The 14051-nt window shown below is 45.9% G+C and overlaps 1 long non-coding RNA gene across 1 annotated transcript; it reads right to left on the bottom strand.

Annotated features, from left to right (window-relative positions):
* Positions 1–419: 419 nt before the first annotated feature.
* On the bottom strand, positions 420–4659 carry LOC144454756 (uncharacterized). Its single transcript, XR_013483277.1, has 3 exons — positions 4570–4659; positions 1427–1566; positions 420–1305 (listed from the first exon to the last, which is right to left on the bottom strand). It is a non-coding gene; the product is annotated as an uncharacterized LOC144454756 (long non-coding RNA).
* Positions 4660–14051: the final 9392 nt, after the last annotated feature.

The following is a 14051-nucleotide window of genomic DNA, read 5'->3' as shown; positions in this document are numbered from 1 at the left end:
ATAATGCAGATGTCTATTCTTGGTACCCAAGTGTAGACGTCTCTTAGTGTCTCCTACACTAGTGAGCAAAAGGCAACCCAGAAACCATTCCTGACTTCACTGGTTCTGTGTGCTTGAAATCACACTGCTCCTAACTCAAGAGGGAAAGGGATGAGGCTATGCTCTCCCACCTTCATGGCCCTTCTGCCAGCACTGCACGTGAAAATGCAAGCCCATCACCTTGGAGATAGCGCCCCACTCACCAGCCGGGGAGAAGCATCTGCAGTCAGATGGCAGAGATTTTTAGCGAAGCGGAGCAGGAGGGGAGGGCCTGGCCACCAACGCGCATTGCAGCATAACTATGCATTGGACCCCGCCACTAAAAGTAGCGGGTGTTGCCCTGAGATGAGACAGGTGCAAGTAGAAAGTGGCAGAGTAGGTTTTCAGAAATGAACGAAAGAAGAGCAAAATGCTCTTTTTATTCACAGAAACAAGAGTTCCCTTTGGATGAAGCATCCAGGAAGGTTTCATGGAGGAAAAGGGAGATCTTTTGATTTGCTGATGGGTTGTATGGTGAGGTAGGATGAGTAGCTGTTTGAACTTTCTCAGAATCACAGATTTAGAGCTGGGAGGGACCCTAGAGGTCATGGGGTTCTACCCCCTTCTTGTGGGCCCAGAGTCTGTTCTGCCCCTCCCCTGGCTTCCCAGACCAACTCTCCTTGGATTGCAGCAGATGTCCAAATGACATTAACGTACAGGTGAGATAAGGGCCCATCTCTGCCACACAGAGAACAGATTGTTGGCTTTTCTGTTCCTCGCCTTTTTCTCTCTAACAGGATACCTGCTCTGCCAGGCTCAACTTTTAATAACGTTCACAATTGTTTTGAGATTTCTGGGACTAGCAGAGATTCGCAACCCTGCCAGGCTCACAGGATTTTGAGTTGCTGGGGACCTCGACCCCATTATTTTACAGATATGGAACTGAGGCCCCAAGGCTTCAGTGACTCACCCAAGGTCGTACAGGTAGTATAGAGTCCCAAGGAAAACTTAGTCACCGTCATGGAGTGGTGAATGAGAAATCGAGTGAAAAGCTTTGCGGACCTTGCCCATTTTAATCCAGAGCGGAGATTCTTACTTAAAATGGAACAACCTACCTCTTCGGGCGCTAGCCACTTCTTTGGTGAGTCGGTTTCTTTGTCTTTTTTTTTTTTATTGGATCTGTCTTCAGCACTCTTCAGTTTGACTCCTGAGCTTTGGGCTTAAGGTCTCCAGCTGGAATTTTCAGTGAGAGCGGCTTCATCCCATTGGTTCCCTGGAGTGTCCCTGCTGACAAAATCGAATGGGATAAAAAACTTATTCCCCCCAGCGCGTCCCTCCCTTCGGCCCTTCCCCCAGCACTGCGCGTGAAAATGCAAGCCCATCACCTTGGAGATAGCGCCCCACTCACCAGCCGGGGAGAAGCATCTGCAGTCGGATGGCAGAGATTTTTTAGCAGAGCGGAGCAGGAGGGGAGGGCCTGGCCACCAACGCGCATTGCAGCATCCTAATGGATGTTACCTAGCACAGAGAGAACCTGGCAAGGCTCGGCTGCCAGGGGGAAGGAGGGGGCTATTTAAAGAAACACCGCCCAGAACCTAATGATGGGGGAAGGGGATCAATAGAGTAATGCCACAGAATGGAAGGAAGTGAGGAGTAGATGGAAGGGGGGGTGACAGATATGAAGAATTAATGGAGCATCTCCTGACAGAGATTTCAAGGCACTAAAATGTTGAGAGAAGAGAAGCCGCCTCCATCTTCTTAGGAAATTAGATTAGAGGGAAAGAGAAGAGGAGAAGAGGGAAATTGGATAAGTCTGTTGTCAAAATCGAGCATTTCTTCAAAGCGTATCCTGTGCCTCAGGAGACCCCGGGGATCAGAATAATTTGCTCTGTTCTCCTTTCTCCAGCCTGGAAAGAAGCCAGCAGCTGCCACCGCATCCTCATCCTCTGCCCTTTTAATCAATGGCCTTTAAATATTTCTGCCAGCCGAGGTTCTCCCTTGGTGTCTCGTTAGCAGTCAGACATCTGCCATCTGTTTCCCCCCAATCTTGTGCTCTCACAAACTGCTCTTTTTTTGATTTTTACCCTAGTGCAACCCTTCCCATCCACCCAGGCCCTTCTGATTCTCAGCAGCTTCTCCAGCCTCTGTTCTCCTCATGGACATTTTCAGATCCACCTCTTCAACCATTTGTAGCAGCGTGGGCCTACATCCATAGGAGCTTAGGCATTAAGGCCCTTCTGTCTGCACGGGGCTGAAAGGAAGCCTGGGGGCCCCAGTACCAGGAGAGATTCCAGGTCAATGACCGTGCAAGAGGGAGGGTACAGCGTGGGCCTTCATGTGGGAAAGGACAGAATCATGCTGAGAGAAGGTCCTAGATTGAGGGTGGGTTGGGACCACGCAGACACCCAGTGTGAATTATGTAGAGGGACTGGGGAGGCTGCATAGAGGGCCGAGGATAGATCCCAGATAGATTCCTGCCTACACTGCGGCCAGGGTCATCATGGCCTCAGGAACCATGGACCCAGGAGGCAGGGGCTTCATTGTGTAGATATTGGGAATTGACGGGGCCCAAGAGCAAAACCTGTAGACAAGCAAAACGGAGCTTTCTGTTGCTTTTCAAAGGCTTAGGTGTGAGTTATTTGTGTGTTCATCATTGCCTTAAATAAACTTATTCGATGTTTAATGCTTTTGTTAGCCTGAGTGCTTGCAGGAGAACTCAGGGTCCTTTGACACAAGTCAGATTCTGATGTTCCCAAGTGTGAGAAATGATTCTCTAAGACCCCTACTTTATTCTAATCAGGATTAGTCAGTTTTATATTTTACATAAGATAATTAGATAAGATAGGTTCTTATAGTAGGCCTTTATAATGGGCCTCAAACTTTAATGTAACATTCACTACTTGTTTACCAGTTATGAAGCTCACTTACACAGTCACAGGAATGCTGACAAAGACATCTCCGTCCTGTTTTACTCACTCCCCTTGCTGTCTGTACCCAAATTCTCTGAGCCTGACGTAAGTCCCCCATTGGGACAAGGGTGGCCTCCCTCTCTGGGGATGATGAAACAAAGAGCTACTAAGCTATGTAAAGTTTGGTTTGAGAATATAAAGTGTTTAGGAACCCTTTATCTGTTACCTTTTTTTAGAGTTATTGTCATTCTGCATCTTGAGAAACTTCCCACCAACAAACTGGCCTTTCTTCAGCCAGCTTTAACCAGCTCTTCTATCTAGGAACTTGTTGTACTGAGTGGGTCATTTTTGGAATTTATTTGCCTATCACTTACAAAAACTATGTGATTGTAACTAATTCTCATTGCCCAAAAGCCCTTAAAGAAATGCATATGAACTGTGCATTTGTAACCACTAAAGAACCATAAAGAGGTTTACCAGAGGAATGAAGCAAATAGAAGAAAAAAAGAGTAGTGTTGGATAAAGAAATGAGAAAAGTTAAGAATGAGAAGAAGGATAAAGAAAATTGGAGTCACTGATACAGCGTAAATTCTGCGTTTAAGAGAAAGGGTTCTGGAGTTTTGAAAAGGAGATTTCAGAGAGGGCTGTAGTCCCACTGAAGTAGAAAAGATTTAGGCTTTTTTTTTTTTTAAGCAATGTCCTTTTGACAGTTGCTACACTCCCCAAGCATTGTAACATCATAAAACAAGTAGGAATTTAACAAATACTATTAACTGATTGCTAGAGAAAAGAATATCTCTTTGCTCTGGTTTAAATAGTTATGCTAAAGGATTAGTAATTTAGAAAATTTAAAGGAACTGATTTGGGTCTTTGGGTACTTCAAAGGAATAAAAAAGCAGTAATGAGAAGCTGAGAGTGTCACCAAGAATTTTTGAACTAGAGCTAACTAAAAACAATGGACCCCTTGTTTAAAAAAAATGAGATTTAAGTACCATGCATAATGATTACAAATCAATAATTGATTGGGTTGAAAATTTTGTTGTAAATGAGAAGAATCTAATCAGTCCTTGTATGTACGAAGGGGATAATAAATATTTATACCTGTCTCCCTGGGTTGTTGGGACAAAGACAATTGGGAGGGTCTTAACACAGTTAACACAGTGACTTGTTTAAAGGATGAGCACTGTGATATTCAGGCCTTGTAGGATGCAGTTGAACAAAAGACAATCCCATTTAGAAGTACTTTTTCTAATAGGCATGCAATGTTGACAAAATGGAGAAACATAGACTAAACATTTTAAAGATTTCTAAAAACAGACTTCAGCAACTTTCAAGATGTAGGAAAAGCCTACCAAGAGGTAGGCGCTGCGTAAATAAACTACCATGAGTAGCGTGAAAATGCCAGGGGTAATAAGATAAATGACTTTCAATGAATTGGTAAGTATGAAAAGTATTTAACTCAATCATTATCACCTGATCAGCGGTGTTTTCAGTGCAAAACAGCTAAGAGAAGCTGGTGAAACAAGTTTCTTCTTCTTTTCAATCTGAATACTGTTACATTATAAATATGTCTGTTAGATGATTATTACACTATATTTTGTTTTAAAAAACCAGAAAATAATAATAGTAGTAAATGACTTACTGTTGGGAGAGAAGCATGGTGAAGTCCTGGGAAGAAATCTTTGTCTGTGAGATTCCTTGGGATGAGCCCCGTGACAGGGTGCTGGGCAAGTCAACGGCACTACCCTTTGAGGAAGTAGGGCCTCTTCCACCCAAATGCAGAAATGACACTTCTGAATAAGTGGGTGTCATCTGAGATCATTTGGAAACTCAGGTAATTGTATCTTTTAATGTTATCATTTTGAACCAACTATTCACTGTGTATGAACTCGTGGTGAAGAAGTGGAGACAGCAACAGTCTGAGGCTGAACAGGTCTCTTGGGCCTGGGTGACTGAGGGAGGTAAGCCACTCCTCCCCCGTCTACTTGTTCAGTTCGTAAGGGCAGCATTTGAGGGATAATAGAGTCACCTAATCCAGACACCACCCCAGCGGCAACGTGCATGACAACCACTTGTCCAACTTGCGTAGCTTTGAATCGGCTTATGTTTCAAGTCATGTCCACTGGTGGCCATCTGCTAGCTTGCATCTCCATTTGAGCACGTATAGAAAAAGACAGTTATTGTACCCAAGTCAGTCCTTGGCCAAGGTTGAACTATTCCCTAGCTCTAAAGCCATGGCTCCCTCTGATATCATAGCTTTCACCAAGGAAATTGTGCCCAGATATGACCGAAGTATCTACATGGACTCTGATGAGGGGCTCTCATCTCACTGTATTCTAGAAATGGCTTCATTTGAAGACCAATGTGGTTGGTAGGGGGAAGATGATGGTTGTGAATAGATGAAATTTGAACGTAGTTGATGGGTGAGGGTCAAGGCTACCCTCAAGGAGTTTCTTCCACCAACTCGATGCAGCTCAGAGGTGAAAGGTAGGCCAGCGAGTTGGGGGGAATCCCAGAGGGTGGGCAGTTGTGGGACTCCAGCTCTCACCTTACTTAGATTTCTTATCAATGGCCTCTTGGCCAGTTGGCTGAAGAAAGGCCAGGTTGTTGGTGGGAAGTTTCTTAAGATGCAGAATGATGATAACTCTAGAAACATTTATACAGCACTTGAAGTTTTCTAAAACCCTGCATGTGAGTTATTTCATCTGATCCTCCCCAAAGCTCCATGAGGTAGATGCTATTATTATCCCACCTTTACAAATGAGGGGATTGAGGCTCTTCGGAGGGGAAGTGATTTGCCCAGGGTCACCTAGCAAAGGCGTCTTCCTCATCAGAGACCACGTCGCCCCTCAGGGCAGGGTGATGCCATCTCCTCCTGAGATCTGTGATATGATTTGAGGGAATATCACAGTTAAAGTCTCGGGCTGCTCACCCTGTCCCCCTCTCAAAGTCTCCCAGCCCCTGACTAATGGCTGATGCCTGTTTTAGGGTATGAGACAGACTTTGCCCTTTTCCGCCCTAAAGGGGCAGCTTGGGCCTCTCTTCAGGGCAGACTATGACCCAGGCAATGGTCAGCTTCCCAATAAACACTGAACAGCTCTGGGGTTTAAGGTTCCTTCCCTTATGTGCTAATGAATTAGCCTTAATTCATGAAGCAAGTGAATGAGTAACCACCCAAAGGCTCCCCTTTCCCTCTCCATCTGCGAAGAGACCTTGGCTGTGTGCTCGCTCGGCCATCTCTGCAGCACAAAAGTTTCATCCGGGAGGTCTGAACCCCTTTTGTGCCCTAGACCTCATTGGCAGTGAGCAGGATGAAGACCATGGTCCCCTTATTTAAAAATGGAAAAAATAACTTCTAGGATTACAAGAAAGCCAATTATATGGAAAGACAATGAACAACACATTTAAAACAAAGAAAGGAAAAATGAGTTCACAGATCCCAGGTCAGGGAGCTCCTTCCCAGTCTGTATACAAGGGAACAGCAGCTAGAGCGCATTTTGTAAATAGACTGAGGACTGAAACCTAACTGTGGCGGATACAAATATGGTGGCAGAGGGCAGAGAGAGAGCTGGGACTTCAGTTCTTATGACAGCATGGATTCCAGTAAGCAGGTCTAAAGTGAAATAAGAAATCCGGTGAGAGCAGGGGCTCCCGTGGCAATTTATCCCTATGAGCAGCCCGGTCTTTGGAACCCTTGTAAGAGTTTGTTTAAGTGTGCTTCCTGTAGGTGGCAGCACTACCTCACAGGTGGACCTCTCTCCACCCTCTCTCCATCACACCAGTCCCTTAGCATAGGGAAGCGCCTTTCTTTGGCCCCTTTGCCACCAGGTGATTTTCAGGGGCCAGAAAGAGTGTGTGTGTGTGTGTGTGTGTGTGTGTGTGTGTGTGTGTGTGTCTGTGTGTCTGTGTGTCTGTGTGTCTGTGTCTACAGGCTATAGATCGCCGGACGATGACACTCCTGGAGATGGCCGCAGCTTAGGGCATTAGAGCTATGAGATGTCTCTCCCATGACTGTCCTGGGGGCTCGTCGTCATCCTTACATTTGGGCCCTCCACACATTCTCTAGTTCAATTTAGTTTACTCAGTAGAGGCGCATGCAATTTTGGGAGAGGGTGCCAGGTTCATAGGGGAAGTATTGTTTTGCTATGTTTCTCATGATTCTGTCGTATTAAATGCCTTTGTTTTGAACAGATAGTCGCTAACAGCAGATACATTGGTGGGGACTCATTGGCTCTTTTTTTTTTTAATTTAAAGCGGATTCAGAACAGCACCATACTTTGAAGCTGATGTAGCTCTCCTGGGGGCCCTAGGTATAAGAAGAGAGTGTCTCAGGTACTACATTATTATCACAACCTCCCAAAGGCTCTCCAAAGCCATTGGCCTTTTAAATGAATGAATGAAAGAATAAATAAATGAAGAGGCATTTATTGTTTACAATGTGTAAAGCACCGTGCTAGGGACATAAACAGAAAAGTAAACAGTCCCTGTTCTTACTTAAGTACTTACACTGTAATAGGGGAAGTAACACAGTTATAGGCTGCAAGTTGGATGGAAAGGACCGGTTACCCTCAAAGTAGGGAAAAGCCTATGGGAATACATCTTGAGTCTCATTTGCATGGATGAAACTATATGTGTTGATGCCCTTCATTTTAGAGATGAAGAAACTGAGGCCCGGAGAGGTAGGCAGAATTTTAACCCAGGTCTGTGGCCTCCATCAAAGTGATTGTACAGCCTCCAGGACTATCTCTCCTCACCTCCTGAGAGCAGGAGCACCCTGCCCTGCTCTCAGAAGGCTGGCACACAGAGCTGCCCCCACCCCCTGTACCCCCAGAGACACTCCCCTGAGATGATCTGGTTTGCAGAAAGCCTTCAGGACTACATTTTGTTCTATCAAGTCAAATACCTTGTATACAGTAAGAGCTTAATAAAAGCCCTCCTCCTAGTCTTCCTTTTCATAGGTAACTCTCCTCACTTCCACCTTCTGGAATCCCTAGCTTTCTTCCAAGTCCAGCTCATGGTGCATCACCTACTCCAGGCCTTTCTTGGTCCTCTCCCCTGCCCCCCCCATGCCCCCCTAAATGACTTTGTACTTATTCTGCATCTGCTTTGCACGTACTTATCTGTGTACTAGTTATCCAGCCCCAGTAAAATGTAAAACGCTGGAGGACAGGGACTGTTTCATTTGTCTTTGACTCCCCATTGCCTTGCACAGTGCCCAGAACATAGTAGGTACTTAATAAACGGGGACGACAAATTGAATTATTCCTCTTAGATACAAGAAGTAAAACAATTCTAAAGTTCAGGTCTGATCAGATTGCAGGGTAAAACAGCCATTTCAATCAACTATTGTAGTATGATGGACTTTGGGTCAGAGGGGACCTAGGTTTGAATCTTACCACCAACACTTATTAGCTGTTTGGCCATTGGGAAAAGGAGTGGCACCCTCTATTCAGTGATGAGCATTCTCCTCCCCATCATGCCTTTCACATCCCAGTGACCCTCAACTCCTACAGAGCGTCTCCAAGCCCTGTTCTACACCCCTCCATCACTCATCTCTTTATTCCCATCCTCCTCAACACCCCCACCCCAAAGTTTCAACCAAATGCCATCCAGTCCTTTTATTGTGCCCTCTGTAATACATGTTCCATGGGTGACAAGCTTCCCTTCATCTCAGATAATTCCTCTCCCACTTTTTCCATCTGACTGAAACCCCTCCAATGACCCAGCCTCCCTATCCACCCACAGAGAGTACAGAGGCAGATGGCGCAGGGACAGGTGGGAGAATCTAGTGGGAGAGGGGAGAGGGAGAAAGGCACATAGAGGGCTTAGGTGACTTGGATGGAAGCTGGCAGTGCTCCAGGGGTAGGGTTTGGGCTACCATTCTGGTTCGCTCATTGGCATATCAGTCATTTCAGAGTTATCAATCCCATCTGAAGCAGGCCTCAGCACAATGTTTCTCTGGCTTTGCTGCATATGTCTGGTACTTTACCTGCCACTTGCAAACTAAGGGTGGTTTACTGGCTTCTCTTAATTTAGCACCTAGTCTCCCGATGTGGTTTTAGTTAGTTTGGGAGCCAGTTTTGGAGAGCTGCATCTATGTTCCCCCCTCCACTCTTGGTTCCTGGCTCCTATTTACTATTACCTTACACTGGCTACTTGCATACTTCCTATACTGACTGGTCATGGTGTCATAACAAGACACAGTTGCATCACACCTCCTGTCTGGCTTCCAAATTCCACCCAAACCCTCTCTCCAAAGTTACCAATCTTCTCTTAGTTGCCAAATCCAACGGCCTTTTCTCAATCCTCATTCTCCCTGACCTCTCTGGGACATTGACACTGAGGACTGGAAATAGGAATCACACAAGAGGAATAATTAAAGCCCAAGCAGAGTTCCCAGTCCTTACAGAAGTTTGCATATTTATGGCAGCGGGACGAAGGGAGGCTGGGATACCAGGAAGGGGCATGGCATGGGAAGGGAAAAGTGCAGTAAAGGTGGGAAAGGACAAAGCTTCTCCCGATGGGGAGGAGCGAGGCCACGGCAAAAGCTTCATTCTTTTCCCTTGGAACTGCTAGCTCTGAAGACCTGAGGGTCTGTTTATCTGCAAAGCAGATACACAAGCATTTTCCCAGCCTGGCACTGAATGGCTAGTGCCAGTCTTGCCTCCCAAGCACACACAAGGAATCCAGTGTGGGGTGCACCGACAAATTATGTCAGCTCAGGGCTTTGTTCTTGGCACATTCAGAGCCTCCTTCATACTCTGGGTCCAGTGTTTCTAGAAAATATGGCAACTCAAAAAGACAGGTTCAATTGGATTTAAGGCAACAGGGTCTCTCTCTCCTCCTTGCTAGGTTTTCAGGACCCCCACCCTACCCTGCTCCTGGTCCTCCTCCCTCTCTGACCATCCACCTCTGTCTCCCTTGCTGCATTCTCCTCAAGATCAAGCCCTCTAACCATAGGTGGCCCTCTGGATTCTGTCTGGGACCTCTTCTCTTCTTCCTCTATACTACTGACCCTGGTGATCTCATCAGCTCCCATGGATTTAATGACCGTCTCTATGCTGACAGTTCTCAAATCTACCTATCCTGCCCCAAACTCTCCATTGACCGCCAATGCCACATTTTCAGTTACCTTTCAGATATCTCTAACTAGATGTCCAGTGGACATCTTAAATTCAACATGGCCAAAAACAGAACTCATTATCTTCCCCCTTAAACCATCTCTGCTTCCTACCTTCTCTATTACTATAAAGGGCCCTACCGTCCTCCCAGGCCCTCAGACTCAAAACCTAGGAGACTCCTCACTATCCCTCACTGCCCATACCTTATCTCTTATCAAGGCCTGTCCATTTCACCTTTGCACCATCTCCTGAATATACCCCCTTCTCTCCCCTGCCACTGCCCTCACCCTGGTGCAGATCCTCATCACCTCACGCCTGGACTATTACAATATCCTTCTGGGGGACTGACCTACCTCAATCCCTCCCCACTCCAATATGTCCTCCATTCAGCCACCAAAGTGTTCTTCCTGATGTATAGGTATGATCATGTCTAATCATTTACTCAGTAAACTCCAGTGGCTTCTTATCACCTCCACGTAAAATCCTCTGTTTGGCATTCAAAGCCTTTTATAACCCCGGCCCCCTCCCACCTTCCCAGTCTTTTTATATCTTACTCTCTGCAATCTACTCTTCCATCCAGTTCCCATAAACATGACACCCCATCTCCCATGCCGTCTTGTTTTAAGGCTCTAACCCTAACCCTAAATTTGTCATTCAAAATTCACAAAGCTAAACAAATGTGAAAATTGAAATAACTAAACTTTCAAATGTGGCTTTTGTCAGTTTGTGGAATTTATACTTTGGAAGTTATGGGCTCGAAACTGCAGCCAGACTTTTGGGACACCTTGCGCATGTAGCTCCTCCGTCTTGTGGGAGATAGCCAGGCTCAAATGAGGGCATATAGGTAAAATGCATTGAACTGTGAAGTGTTCTTGAAGTGTCAGCTTGCAATTTGTTGGAAGCCATTTTGGGGGTGATGGATTTTTAGCTTTTTCCAACACATGGCCTTTCTTTTGCAGGGTTGGGGGATGATGGCTTTTTGGAGATGGTGTCCAGAGAGTGGCTTCTCCCTTTCTCTCTAATGCCTCCCTGCATTCAAGGCTCCTTTCACCGTCCCCACTTCCTTTAGCACCCCTTCCCTGTGACCTCAGCGGATCCGCCTCTCAATCTCCGAGGCTCTCAGCATCTACATTACATACACTTGGGTAGTTCTACACCTCATCGGCAAGTTTTTTGGTGCGTGTACATCTCCCCGACTAGACTGTAAGCTTCTCAAGGGCAGCACCTCAAACAGCCCTGGGGAAAAAGAAAATCTTCAATTTCCTGAAGGATGATTGTTTGACTTTTCCTGCAGCTGGTGGGGCCAACCTCAGGTTCAGGTGGCCAGCAGACCTGGTGCTGAGCCCTGGCCTTCAGTTCTCTGTTATTTCCGCCTTGTATGTATTATACACCATTCTTGACAGACCTGGCACCTTGAGACCTTTGATCCCTGGAGCAGAAGATAAGGGATGTCGAGGTTAATGATTACAGGACGCTCACTCCATGGAGAGTAACATTCTGCCAGTGTGAGACAGGAACAGTGGCAACATTTTTGCCCTGTTGGCCTCCTGGAAATGATTCTCCCTGAAGGCCTCCCAGCCTCGTTTGGCCTCAACTTCCCCTTTACCCCACCCTGCACAACATCTCTTCTGACTGGGGCCCATCATGGTGCCAAAGTCTCATTAGAGGGCATTAGGCGATGTAGGCCTTCACCACATGGTGGCTATCATATTCAATTTCAGTAGCTTCCTTGGCCTGGATTCTGGGGATAGTCATCAGCAGCCTGATGAAGGAACCAGACCTCGGCTTTTGTATGAAGGGCGACCAGGAAGCTCTGTCAGCAGCTAGAGCCTCTAGTCTCCTGGACCAATTCCATGTGGAGGATGGCTTCCTTTTAAGAAAAGATCAGTCTAACCTTTGTCAAAGAAAAGTGAGTTAATACTGAACTCTATGTTGTATGTACAAATCTTCCAGAGACAGTTTTTATTTAATTTAATGTTAATCTAATATCCAGTATTTCTATCTCGAAGACGTGTGGTTTGTCCTTTGTTCTGGAAGAGGACCATGACATCAGGGAGATGATGATATGACTTGCAATTGACTTTGAGTGAGGGAGGGCTGTGCAAGGTCACCAGCCTCACTTTCTCCTCCAGAGCCATCTAGGTCCAGTGGCCAGATATTCATCAGGAGGACTGGAGATGGTCCAGGGTGCAATGGGAGACTTTGCCTCTTTCAGGCCAAGGTTTTTTCAGGTTCTCACTTTGAGTGAGGCAATGCCCATTTGGTGCATAGGCCTCTTTAAGAAGTGAGTTAAGGAATGGCCCTTTTAATTAAAAAAAAAAATCAAACTGGGAGAGGAAGACCCTCGGGGTTGCTGGCCAAAGGAGAGACAGTTATGATTTACATTCATTCTGAGCCTGGAGGGCCCAAAAAATAACCACTAAGTGGTTCTTGGGAAGGAACCTATTGTTGTCCAATCCATGTGATCCAGAGTGAATTTGGTTTAAGGCCTGGTATTTGAGGAAGAAATCTAAGCAGCAAACCCCAAGTTAACTAGGTAGCTTTCAGCCATCAAAATTTACCTTCCTTTGGGCAGAACACCCTCAGGTAAGGGAAGAGGGATGATGAGGTCTGAGAGGTTGGCACCCCTCAAAAACCAAAGTACAAGACAGGTCATCTGGAATGAATTCACAAACTCAAACAATCTTTAAGTCAAGTTGCAAAAAGTTTATCATTGCGCTTTTCAGTGGGCAAGGATTCTTAAGGAACCTGCAATCTTAAAAGAGTATAGTTAAAGTTTATATAGTATAAAATATGATAAAACGAGTCAAATATGCTAACTAGGTGATTCAGGGCGGGATTAGGGAGTGGTTAAGGAGTGGTCAGTTCTTAAAGAAACATGCACTTCTTGTATCTACTGTGCAGGCATTTTACCCAGAGTTCACTGGGAAAAGCCCACAAGGGGGGCCAGATGGAGGTGTGGTTTTAGGCCTGCTATGTCACTAAGTCAACTAGAGTTCAGGGGGAAATGAGAGTTGTCCAGCCTGCCACCAATCAGTGTCTTGTTTGACAAGACAGATGTAGGGAGTATACATATGTCTTAAGTCTAGAATACAGATAATGAGGAGTCCAGGAAGTAGATAATGAGGTAGGGCGGTAGTAGAGATAGTCCAGTGGGTAAGAATGTCTTTATGACACAGTGCAAAGCCAGTTCGAACTAATAATTCCTTTGGGTGCTATTTGTTACTGCACCAGGGAAAGAGATAAGGGTCTTGCTGGGGCCCACTCCTGAGTAATTGCTAAGCACAGTGTCCTTGGGCTGGGGAGAAACTGTCAGAGACAGTGTTTCTGAGGCTAGGGAGAAATTGGGGTCCAAGTACAAGCACTAAGCACCCCATGAGGGAGAGGAGGGGAGGAGAGGGGAAAGAAGGAACTGAATTGCTCAACGAGAACTGGCAGCTCGGACCATTCACAGGTTGTGGTTTGTCCATCATTCTGGAAGAGGACCATGACATCAGGTGATGTGACTTGCAATTGACATTGATTTGAGTGAGGGAGGGCTGTGCAAAGTCACCAGCCTCACTTTTTGTACAAATTGACAGTGACTGTGCCCTCAGGCTGTGACTGCCTATTCCAAGGAAATTTGAAGTCGTGTTTATAGGAACCTTGGATCAGGAAAAGATCACAAAATTTTAAAACATGGGGGCAGTTAACCTTTCAAAACAATCATCCCTACACAGCTCCTCCCTTGACTGTCCTGGGCACGTGTGTTAGACTAAATAAAGGGATCTCCTTTACAGTGATCAGTATCTTAATCCTTTTTCTATGGAGAGGGTCAGGCACACCTCAATTTCTATAAAGATAAAAAAGTGGTGCAGCCTGCCCTGGGATGGGTCAGTGAGCCAAAGCTTCTTCAGAAGGAGGGAGGTAGAAAGCGGTTATCTAGAGGAGAGAATCATTAATCCATTCCCCTAAGGAAGACCTTGGCTTTTGTTCGGGGGTCCTTTTTCCTTAAGGGAAAAGT

The sequence above is a fragment of the Phascolarctos cinereus genome, unplaced genomic scaffold (genome assembly GCF_003287225.1).
Source record: "Phascolarctos cinereus isolate Bilbo 61053 unplaced genomic scaffold, phaCin_HiC Scaffold_7;HRSCAF=346, whole genome shotgun sequence".
Lineage (NCBI taxonomy): Eukaryota > Metazoa > Chordata > Mammalia > Diprotodontia > Phascolarctidae > Phascolarctos > Phascolarctos cinereus.
The sequence above is the reverse complement of the archived record's forward strand: the minus strand, read 5'-3'. Positions and strand labels throughout refer to the sequence as shown.